Here is a 9,452-nt window from a genome sequence, read left to right as displayed (position 1 = left end):
ATGAGATTGATCATCATCATAACCATTTGAATATCTATTTGGGTTAAAACTTGAACTTTGGGCTCAAAAGGGAGTTGGCCCAACAAGAATACTAGGAGGAAAGGAGCCCGAAGCTCAGCCAAAGCCCAGAAGGCAGAAAAGGGCTTTTCCCGACTAGATGCAGATCATTTGAACCACTTGTTCACCTACCTAGAGACCAAGTGGTGTAGACTAGCCAGCTAATCAGCCCAAAAGCACTTTACAGTGGCAGTACAAGTAAAAAGCTAATGAGTCATTGCCCTTCAAGTTGCATTCGGGCAAGATTAAAGCTACAGGAGGCCAAGCCAAACTGTCTATAAAAGAAGAAAGAGAAATTAGAGAACGAGACACTCAAACAAACAAACAAATACAAGCACAAACTCTGCTCAAGCCAGATTTGCTTTCAACAATGTTGTAGTCAGCCCAAGCCTTCATCCCCTTTGGGATCAACCCTCACCCAAAGCCTTTGTAAAAGCTCTGCTACCTTGTATAAATCTTGTTGTAGTATCGATTTCCTTTTGTAAACTCATCCCCATATCCTTCTTTCTAAGCTCTCAAGCCTCTCTATAAATCACAAAGATAGGAAGTTGTAAGACGACCAGTCTTGCCCGACAAGGTGAAACCTTGCCTGACCCTCTTTATTTTTGTCTTTTCATTCATAAGTTTAGTAATATGTTGTATACTTCCATTTGTATCCAAGTTAGTTCTAGCAATTTGATGATTAAAAGACTCCTCAGTGCTTGAATCCGATTGGAATATGTAGTCACAACTTAAATCAGATCTAAGTTCTAAACCCTCGGGCATGTAAGATTGATCATTCAAAAGTCCTTGGTCTCAAGCATAAAAAAGAACCTTATGTGGACTTAACCCATCCACAACAGTCTTTGATAACAAGAAGTCCGAAGTTACTTGGGGCGCAAGTAATCGACCTATTTCCTAAGTTTTATTGCTGTTATATTATGATTATCGTAGAAAGTTTAAGTATAGAAGTAATTCTGATGGGAAGCCTCAAGGCCTACACCTAAGGCCCTATAAAGGCACCTATTTGGATTCATTCAGCTCTTCGGGCTTGGGTAATTAGAAGTATAATAGTCATAACACTTCTGCGAGCAATGAAACAAACATTATATGTTCGAGTACTGGGTTAATTATTGATTGAGAGCCTCAAGGCCTACACCTAAGGCCCCACAAAGGCACATTTCATAACTAAAACAGTCTCTCGGGTATATGTACAATTAAAACTCAACATTTGTTTTACATCTGCCATGCTAAAGATGGCAATGACACGCCTGAACACCTAAAAGTTAATCTTGATTGTGAGCCTCAAGGCCTACACCTAAGGCTCTACAAAGGCACATTTCAAAGTTAACCATGTTCTTCTCTTTCAGCCTTGCCTGACAAGCCTTGCCCGATAAGATTTGCCTGACAAGCTCGCCAGTGAGCAGAAGCCCGACAGAAAGCATCAACCGGCGCCAACCTCTCAGGGAGCTGTGTGCTCGTCTGCTAAGAAACATCCCCAACGGAATTCTAGCCACGAACATAGTTTTGGCACGCCCGGTGGGATTTCTGTTTCGATCTCGTGTGTCAAAAAGAGGACAAAATACGAATCGTCTCAACCTTTGTTAAAGATGACAGATTAACTAGGAAACCATTCTTCTCCATCAGGACAGGTGGTCTTGGAAAGCCCGACTTCATCTGGAAGAACTGAAGGAAAATGAACTAATGAAGAATTGCAGGCTACTATGATACAAGTGTTGAAGAGCATGGAAAGAATCTCTTTGGAAACTAAAGGGGAAGTAAGTAGACTATGTACCTTGATAGGAAATCTATAAAGAAGACTAGATCTGGAGTTTTCTACTCTAAAAGGTGCTCAAGGAAGTGGGATGAGCCAGATTATAATCAGAAGTGAACCAGTTATTCCCCTATTTCCATTATTAGAAGAAAAACAAGATAAGGGAAAGGAAAAAGAAGTACCTAAAGGAAGCCAGCCCGTGATTGAACTGGTTCTAGAAAAAGAATTCCCCAGCTTTCCATTATTATCATTTAATAGGAAGCAAAATGAACGAGAAATGACGAGGTATGGATGCCCATAATAACCGGAGGAGTCAGCGGAAAAGAAGGCTTTGTCACCTCAGATAAACCTCCTCCTTATAAGCCACCTCCTCTGGCTAAATAAGGGAGGAGGAGCCAACTGGAGGAAGCCTGAGGCAAAGAAAGAAGCAGGCGCGGGCAATGACCGAAGCTCGAAGAACGAGTCTGCCCTTCTCTTCCAGAATAATAATACAACTACTCAACAACTGAGGGAGGAGTTGGCTGAGTTAAGGAGGACGGTGGTTCATAATGCTCAACCACGAGTTCGCCAAGTATTCAAGGTTACCTATCAAAAGCCTTACCCTGAGTACATTGATGAGCAAAACCCGTTTCCTCTCAACTTCAAGATGCCTGCATTCCCAACATTTACTGGTGAAAATGGTAGTGTGTCTTCCAGAGACCACATTTTCAAATTCTCCAATCATTGTGTGGCATATGAAGACAACCCGAACTACAAGTTAAGGTTGTTTGGAAATTCATTGGCGGGACTAGCATCTTAGTGGTATTCTCTATTACCCCCTAACTCTATTCCCAACTGGGGGCAGATGAAGATGGCCTTCCATGAACAGTTCTATATAATAGAACCAGATATGACTATTAATGATCTGGTTGAAGTCAAACAATACGAACATGAGTCTACAGAGGACTTCATGATGAGGTTCAGGAAAATAAAGATGAGATGCCAATTCCCCATCAACCAAGCTCAGCTCATATCAATCGCCCAAAGGGCTCTGAGGTTACCTTTGAGGAATATGTTATATGATACGCAATTCAATGAGTTGCAAGAATTGGTAATCGCTGCAACAAAGTATGAAAGGCTACTGCTAGAAGAACAACAAGTGAAACACACTTCCAAGGCTCCTCATTTTTACAAAAACAAAGCGGTGATTCATCATGTGGAGATAGAAGAGACACGGCTAGAGCATGAAGATGGTCATGATAGGGAGGAAATTGATGTTTGTGCTGCTGAGATGACCACTCCTTTCAAACCATTAATGGTGAAAGGGTTGGTTCAACCTATCAAAGATCAGAAAATCGTGATGAATGATGGAGGGTTTGTTCCTATGAAGCCTCCCAAGTACCAGAGTTATTCCTTTGACTTGGCCAAAGCTCCTGAGATCTATGAGGAACTGGTGCGGGCAAGAGTAATTTTGCCCGACAGTACTAAAAAGATGCCCAAGCCAGAAGAGCTAAGAGGGAAGAAATATTGCAAGTTACACTATACCTACAATCATTCCATAGCCAATTGTGACCAGTTCAGAGATTGGATACAAGACTTTATAGTGAAGGGAAAGTTATTGCTGGATAAACCCCAAGCCAGTATGATCGTTGACACAAACCCTTTCCCGGAAGCCTCTATCAACATGGTCAACCTGATTTTGGTAGAAAAGCCAGGATCATCATTTGTCATAAAAGAAGAAGGAGATAGATCCCAGGTTGCCTCAACACCCCCGCTTAAATAATAGTACCATAAAAGGGACCAAGTGATTATGATCAGGTCCCAAAATTGGTATTAGTAAGGGAAGCAGAAGAAAAAGAAAATAAACAAGGGGGCAGGGAGTTGCCAAGAGCCATAAGCAAAGCAAGCAGAGGCAAAACACATGTTCATTCTGCTAAAAGAAGGGTTACAAGTAATCTTAGTCTAACAATTTTATATCTTTACTCAGAGTGATTATTCGGGAATGATAAGTCTGCATAATTACAAAAATTCTGCTAGGTTCGACCAGAACAGTATTGCTATTTGCAAGTTAAGACCTAGTGTACTCTAGCTCCGAGTCTGACTTCTTCATTTCTTCGATTTAATGTTTGAGGGTGCCAAGAAGAGTTGCTTGCTCAGCTTTAAGAGCAACAAATTGTTCCTCCAGCTTTTGGATTTCAGAAGTTACCACACCGATCCTTTCTTTTGTCAGCAAACCCTCATCCATCAACTGCTCGACCTGTGCAGAAGTACTTGATTCCTTCTCCTTAAAGCATTTTACACGATTGGCTTGTCTATCAACTCTCTGATGCTGCTCCCTAAGAGCCCTAAAATTCTCGAAGTAAGAGAGAAAGGAATCATGTTGGGCTTTGGATAGCTGATCAGCTTTGAAAAGCTCAATCGTAACCTTTTCTAGGTCACGAAGAGCCTTGAGGCTGAATGAAGCTGAGAAGTCCTTACTAGCCCATTCTTGGAAAGCTCGGTGTTGCTCTTGGAAGCCGGAATGTGCTGAAGAATGCTTTGAAGATTTTAGCCTTGTCTCAAGTTGCCCAAATTCTTCAAAAAGTCCGGGCAAGTTGGCAGTCGTAGAAAATGAAGAAGAAGCAGGAGGGGTTCACACTCCAGTTTCTTCTAATGGAGTAGTAACCACTGATGGGGCAATTTCGGTATGCCCGGTCTTCTCAAGCCCAGGAAGGGTAATCCCTGTACCTCCAAAAGTTGAAGGAGGCCGGGGGAGCTCCGTCTTACGCACCAAACGCGGGGGAGATTTGCCCGAAGCTTCTCTTAGGGCCTGCTGTAAGAAACAAAGAAGACCAAATTGAGGCAAGAAATGTAGTTTGAAGTAAAGAGAAGTTTTGGGAAGAAGAAATATGCCTGACTAAGCTCTGGGGCTTTAAAAGGAAGAATATCTACTCCTGTTTGAGTAGGAGAACCACTATCACCAACAGGGGAAGAAAAAGTTGTGCCCGAAACTTTACCAATGCCCTAAAAGGCATCCAGGGATTGCCGCAATTTTTAATAAAGCAGGATATAAGAAGAAACTAGAAAGAAAATACTTCCATACCTGAGTTCGACCCTGAGGAGAAGAATGAAGCTTATCAGTGGTAACTATTGGGCAAGCAAGTACCTGCAAAATAGCTGCCCCTGAGGTCACATGAATCTCAGGGACTACGGGTTTGTCACGTGTTACCATTGACGGTTGTTGTGGTCCATGTATGGGAAAAGGCTGAAGAAAATATAAACAGAAGTTAGTATGGACATAATGTACAGAAACTCAATGATAGGATGAGTGCTCACCGAATTACTGCCCTCATCCACAAAGTGCAACATGACTCTTGTGGATGGATCAAATTGAGAAGATGGAGTTACCTCCAGGGCAGAAGGAGAAATTGCAGATTTTGAATGTGATCCTTGACTAGGCAAGGGGGCAGATACCCCGACCTGGGTGAAGAGAGTAGAAGAGAAAGGATCAGGCATTTGTTCCAGAAACTATAAAGTTATCCAAGATTCAAGATTGAGGAAAATGCACATCTGAAGGATTAACCCGAAGAGGAGAAATGCTTGTTTCTCGGGCAGATGACAAAGAGGCATCAGGAGGAAGGATCTTTTCCTCCCTCGCGGCCTAGATCAAGGAATCATGTTCAGAGTTTAAGGAAGATTATGCAAATAAAAATACAAGAAAAATACCTCAAGCTCTTTGAGGGTGATATTTCGCAAATCCTCAGCCTTTTGATACATTTCAGCTCCTAGTGGATCCTCCCTTGAAGCAATAGTTGGTTTTTTGGATGCTTGAGGTCCTGATTTCAAAGAAGACAAGAACAATTAGACAAGGAAGAATGATGGCAATTTGATAAAGGAGAACAGGAAACTTACTTAAAGACTTTAACTTCTTTCTGCCTGCCTCAGAAACCGGAGCAGAAGGGACTGAAGGCTTGGAAGTCTGGATGATTCTTACTCTTTTACTCTTTCTGGCGGGAATTGATCATTTAGGTTTGGGTGGGGATGCAGGCTAAGATTCTGAGGTCTCAATCACAACTACTTTATTTCGTTTAGGTGCTTTAATGTTCGCATCAGGAGTTTCTTTAGCCTCTGAATCTCCAAAAGATTCTGAAACATCTTCGCATTCTCCAGCTTCTCATCTTTTAGCCTCTACTGCGGCTCCATGAAGAACTGCTACATCAGCTGAGTCATCCTCGGACTCAATGGGCGTCGTTTCAACATCTACTTGGGCTGCAAGATCAAGCAAAGTAAGATTTAAAGGACTTCAGAAGGGGGATAGAGTCAAGTTAAGAAGAGAAATACCTATCAAAAGTGATCGGTTCTTCTGCTGGATCATTTCCTTCCAGTTTTCAAGTTCGCCCGAACTGGGGTATGACTTGAGGGAAAGTTTACTGAAGAGTCGGTCATGAGTTTCCCTCAAATCTCCTCCATATTTCTTGGTCCATTTGTCTTCCCACCGGGCAGAAAAGAGTGGAGTACATTTAAAATTGAGAACTATGGATTTTCGGGTGGCCTGATTCATAACTTCAAGACTACGTCGGGCAGCTTGGAAGGTCGCATCTGAAGGGGATGGTAATTGGAAGGAAGTACCACAGTGGACAGAATCAAAGAACGGAATGGGAATGGCTTGCATAAAGCCTAATTGCCTACTACAAAAGTTAGGGTGATATACCTCCAACCCTCGATCATATCGGTTGCCCCGAACTCCCCAGGCCATGTCTCTTGGTTGAATACAACTAATGAATTTCTCCCTGCAAAAAGAAGTGGCATCTTCCCCGGGAGCGTCTTGGAAGGCTTGATCAGAGAACCAAGGATATCTCCTCAAAACTGACGCACCATATTCCAAGTATGATCGGGTTCTACAAACTTTGAAGAAGAAGAAGCAGGCAAAGGTGGAGTGATCCGTAGGAGCAGCGTCAGCTAAGATTCGGGCAGGGGCCACACCTTCTGGGAACTCTAAGTTAGCAGCCCAAAACTCTGGGAAATACCATTGAAGCCATGTTTGGAACATCCATATGGGTCCATTCAGATTGGTTTCAAATGGCTCACCTTGAGTCATTTCAAAGAGGATGTGGTAGAGATGAGAAAGAAGGAATGGACCTGTAGCAACATCATCAAAATTGTGGAAAGCTTCTACTAAGGGAATCCATTCAACCTTCACCCCTTTAGACTTATTGGGGAAGACATGCTTGTTGAGCCAATATAAAAGGAAGTACATGTGTTTTTTATCCTTATCAACATGAGAAGAATCTGCTCCAAAATTCTCCTTTACGAAAGGGATGAACCCCTTGAAAGAAGTTCTGTAACTCTTGAAAGTTGCAGGATTATATTCCAGTGAAAGGAAAGAGGTGGAGGAACCTGAGTTTTCAATGATTGAAGGGGGAACCCAATCTTGAGTAACATCTACTATTCTGCCCGATGGTCTTAGCCCGAAGACTTGGGCCATGTCTAGAATAGTTGGAGACATGGGACCTATGCGAAAGTCAAAGGTATTTGTGCCCGAATTCCAGAAAAGAAGAGAAGTAGCAAGCAGTTCGAGCTTGGGAATAATGGTAGTTTTTTTAAAGCATTATTAGTTTGTAGATACCATTATTCATCCATTTCTTCTTAAAAGTTGGCTCTAGTTTATCAATCCACTGAGCCCAAGCCGGATCGTTCATTAGAGGAAAGCCTCGACAATATGACAACCATTTAACTGAAGAAATGCCCGACTCAGCCAAGAAAGGATTTAGGGAAAACCAGTTACCCCTGGGCATATTGTTCTCTATCACTGCAGGGACACGAGAAATCCATGCAGGACCCAACGATTGTGCCCCATGCACTTCAAAGAAAAGTTCAGAATACAAACCTGCCCGAGGGCGATGTAGTCCGTTGAGTAAGCGGCGTAAGGTAGCTATGCCTTCGCCGGATTCGTATGATAGTTGGACCTGGCTAGATCCTGAAGCCATTTAACAAAGTTTGGGGGAGGAATGATAAAGAAGATGACAAGAGTAGAAGATATCGGGCAAAGAACAAAGAAGAGTCTGAAAGTTTGAGAGAAGTAAGAAGTCTGGGAAGGTAGAAATTTTTAAGGAAAGGGGATTTCGTGCTAAGTATGTAGAGGATTCGTGGGTTAATGGAAAGATCGTAAGAAAGTGATAATTATCTTTAGAAAGAGTTCAAATCCTAAGAAAAAGATTAAGGTATACAGGCATGCAGTTATTCAATCAATATTGGCGCCTGGAATTCCAGCCTGAATATTAATTGAAGGGGGCACTGTTTGGGTTAAAACTTGAACTTTGGGCTCAAAAGGGAGTTGGCCCAACAAGAAGACTAGGAGGAAAGGAGCCCGAAGCTCAGCCAAAGCCTAGAAGGCAGAAAATGGCTTTTCCCGACTAGGTGCAGATCATTTGAACCACTTTTTGACCTACCTAGAGACCAAGTGGTGTAGACCAGCCAGCTAATCAGCCCAAAAGCACTTTACAGTGGCAGTACAAGTAAAAAGTTGATGAGTCATTGCCCTTCAAGCTGCATTCAGGCAAGATTAAAGCTACAGGAGGCCAAGCCAAACTGTCTATAAAAGAAGAAAGAGAAATCAGAGAACGAGACACTCAAACAAACAAACAAATACAAGTACAAACTCTGCTCAAGCCATATTTGCTTTTAACAAAGTTGTAGTCAGCCTAAGCCTTCATCCCTTTCGGGATCAACCCTCACCCAAAGCCTTTGTAAAAGCTCTGCTACCTTGTATAAATCTTGATGTAGTATTGATTTCCTTCTGTAAACTCATCCCCATATCTCTCTTTCTAAGCTCTCAAGCCTTTCTATAAATCACATAGATAGGAAGTTGCAAGACGACCAGTCTTGCCCGACAAGGTGAAACCTTGCTCAACCCTCTTTGTTTTTGTCTTTTCATTCATAAGTCTAGTAATATGTTGTATACTTCCATTTGTATCCAAGTTAGTTCTAGCAAGTTGATGATTAAAAGACTCATCAGTGCTTGAATTCGATTAGAATATGTAGTCACAACTTAAATAAGATCTAAGTTCTAAACCCTCGGGCATGTAAGATTGATCATTCAAAAGTCCTTGGTCTCAAGGCATAAAAAAGAACCTTATGTGGACTTAACCCATCCACAACAGTCTTTGATAACAAGAAGTCCGAAGTTACTTGGGGCACAAGTAATCGACCTATTTCCTTAGTTTTATTGCTGTTATATTATGATTATCGTAGAACATTTGAGTATAGAAGTAATTCTGATGGGAACCCTCAAGGTCTACACCTAAGGCCCTACAAAGGCACCTATTTGGATTAATTCTGCTTTTCGGGCTTGGGTAATTAGAAGTATAATAGTCATAACACTTCTGCGAGCAATGAAACAAACATTATATGTTCGAGTACTGGGTTAATTATTGATTGAGAACCCCAAGGCCTACACCTAAGGCCCCACAAAGGCACATTTCATAACTAAAACAGCCTATCGGGTATATGTACAATTAAAACTCAACATCTGTTTTACATCTGCCATGCTAAAGATGGCAGTGGCACGCTTGAACACCTAAAAGTTAATCTTGATTGTGAGCCTCAAGGCCTACACCTAAGGCCCTACAAAGGCACATTTCAAAGTTAACCCTGTCCTTCTCTTTCAGCCTTGCCCGACAAGCCT

This window comes from Malus sylvestris, chromosome 17 (assembly GCF_916048215.2).
Source record: "Malus sylvestris chromosome 17, drMalSylv7.2, whole genome shotgun sequence".
NCBI classification, from domain to species: domain Eukaryota; kingdom Viridiplantae; phylum Streptophyta; class Magnoliopsida; order Rosales; family Rosaceae; genus Malus; species Malus sylvestris.
This window is presented reverse-complemented; position numbering follows the sequence as displayed.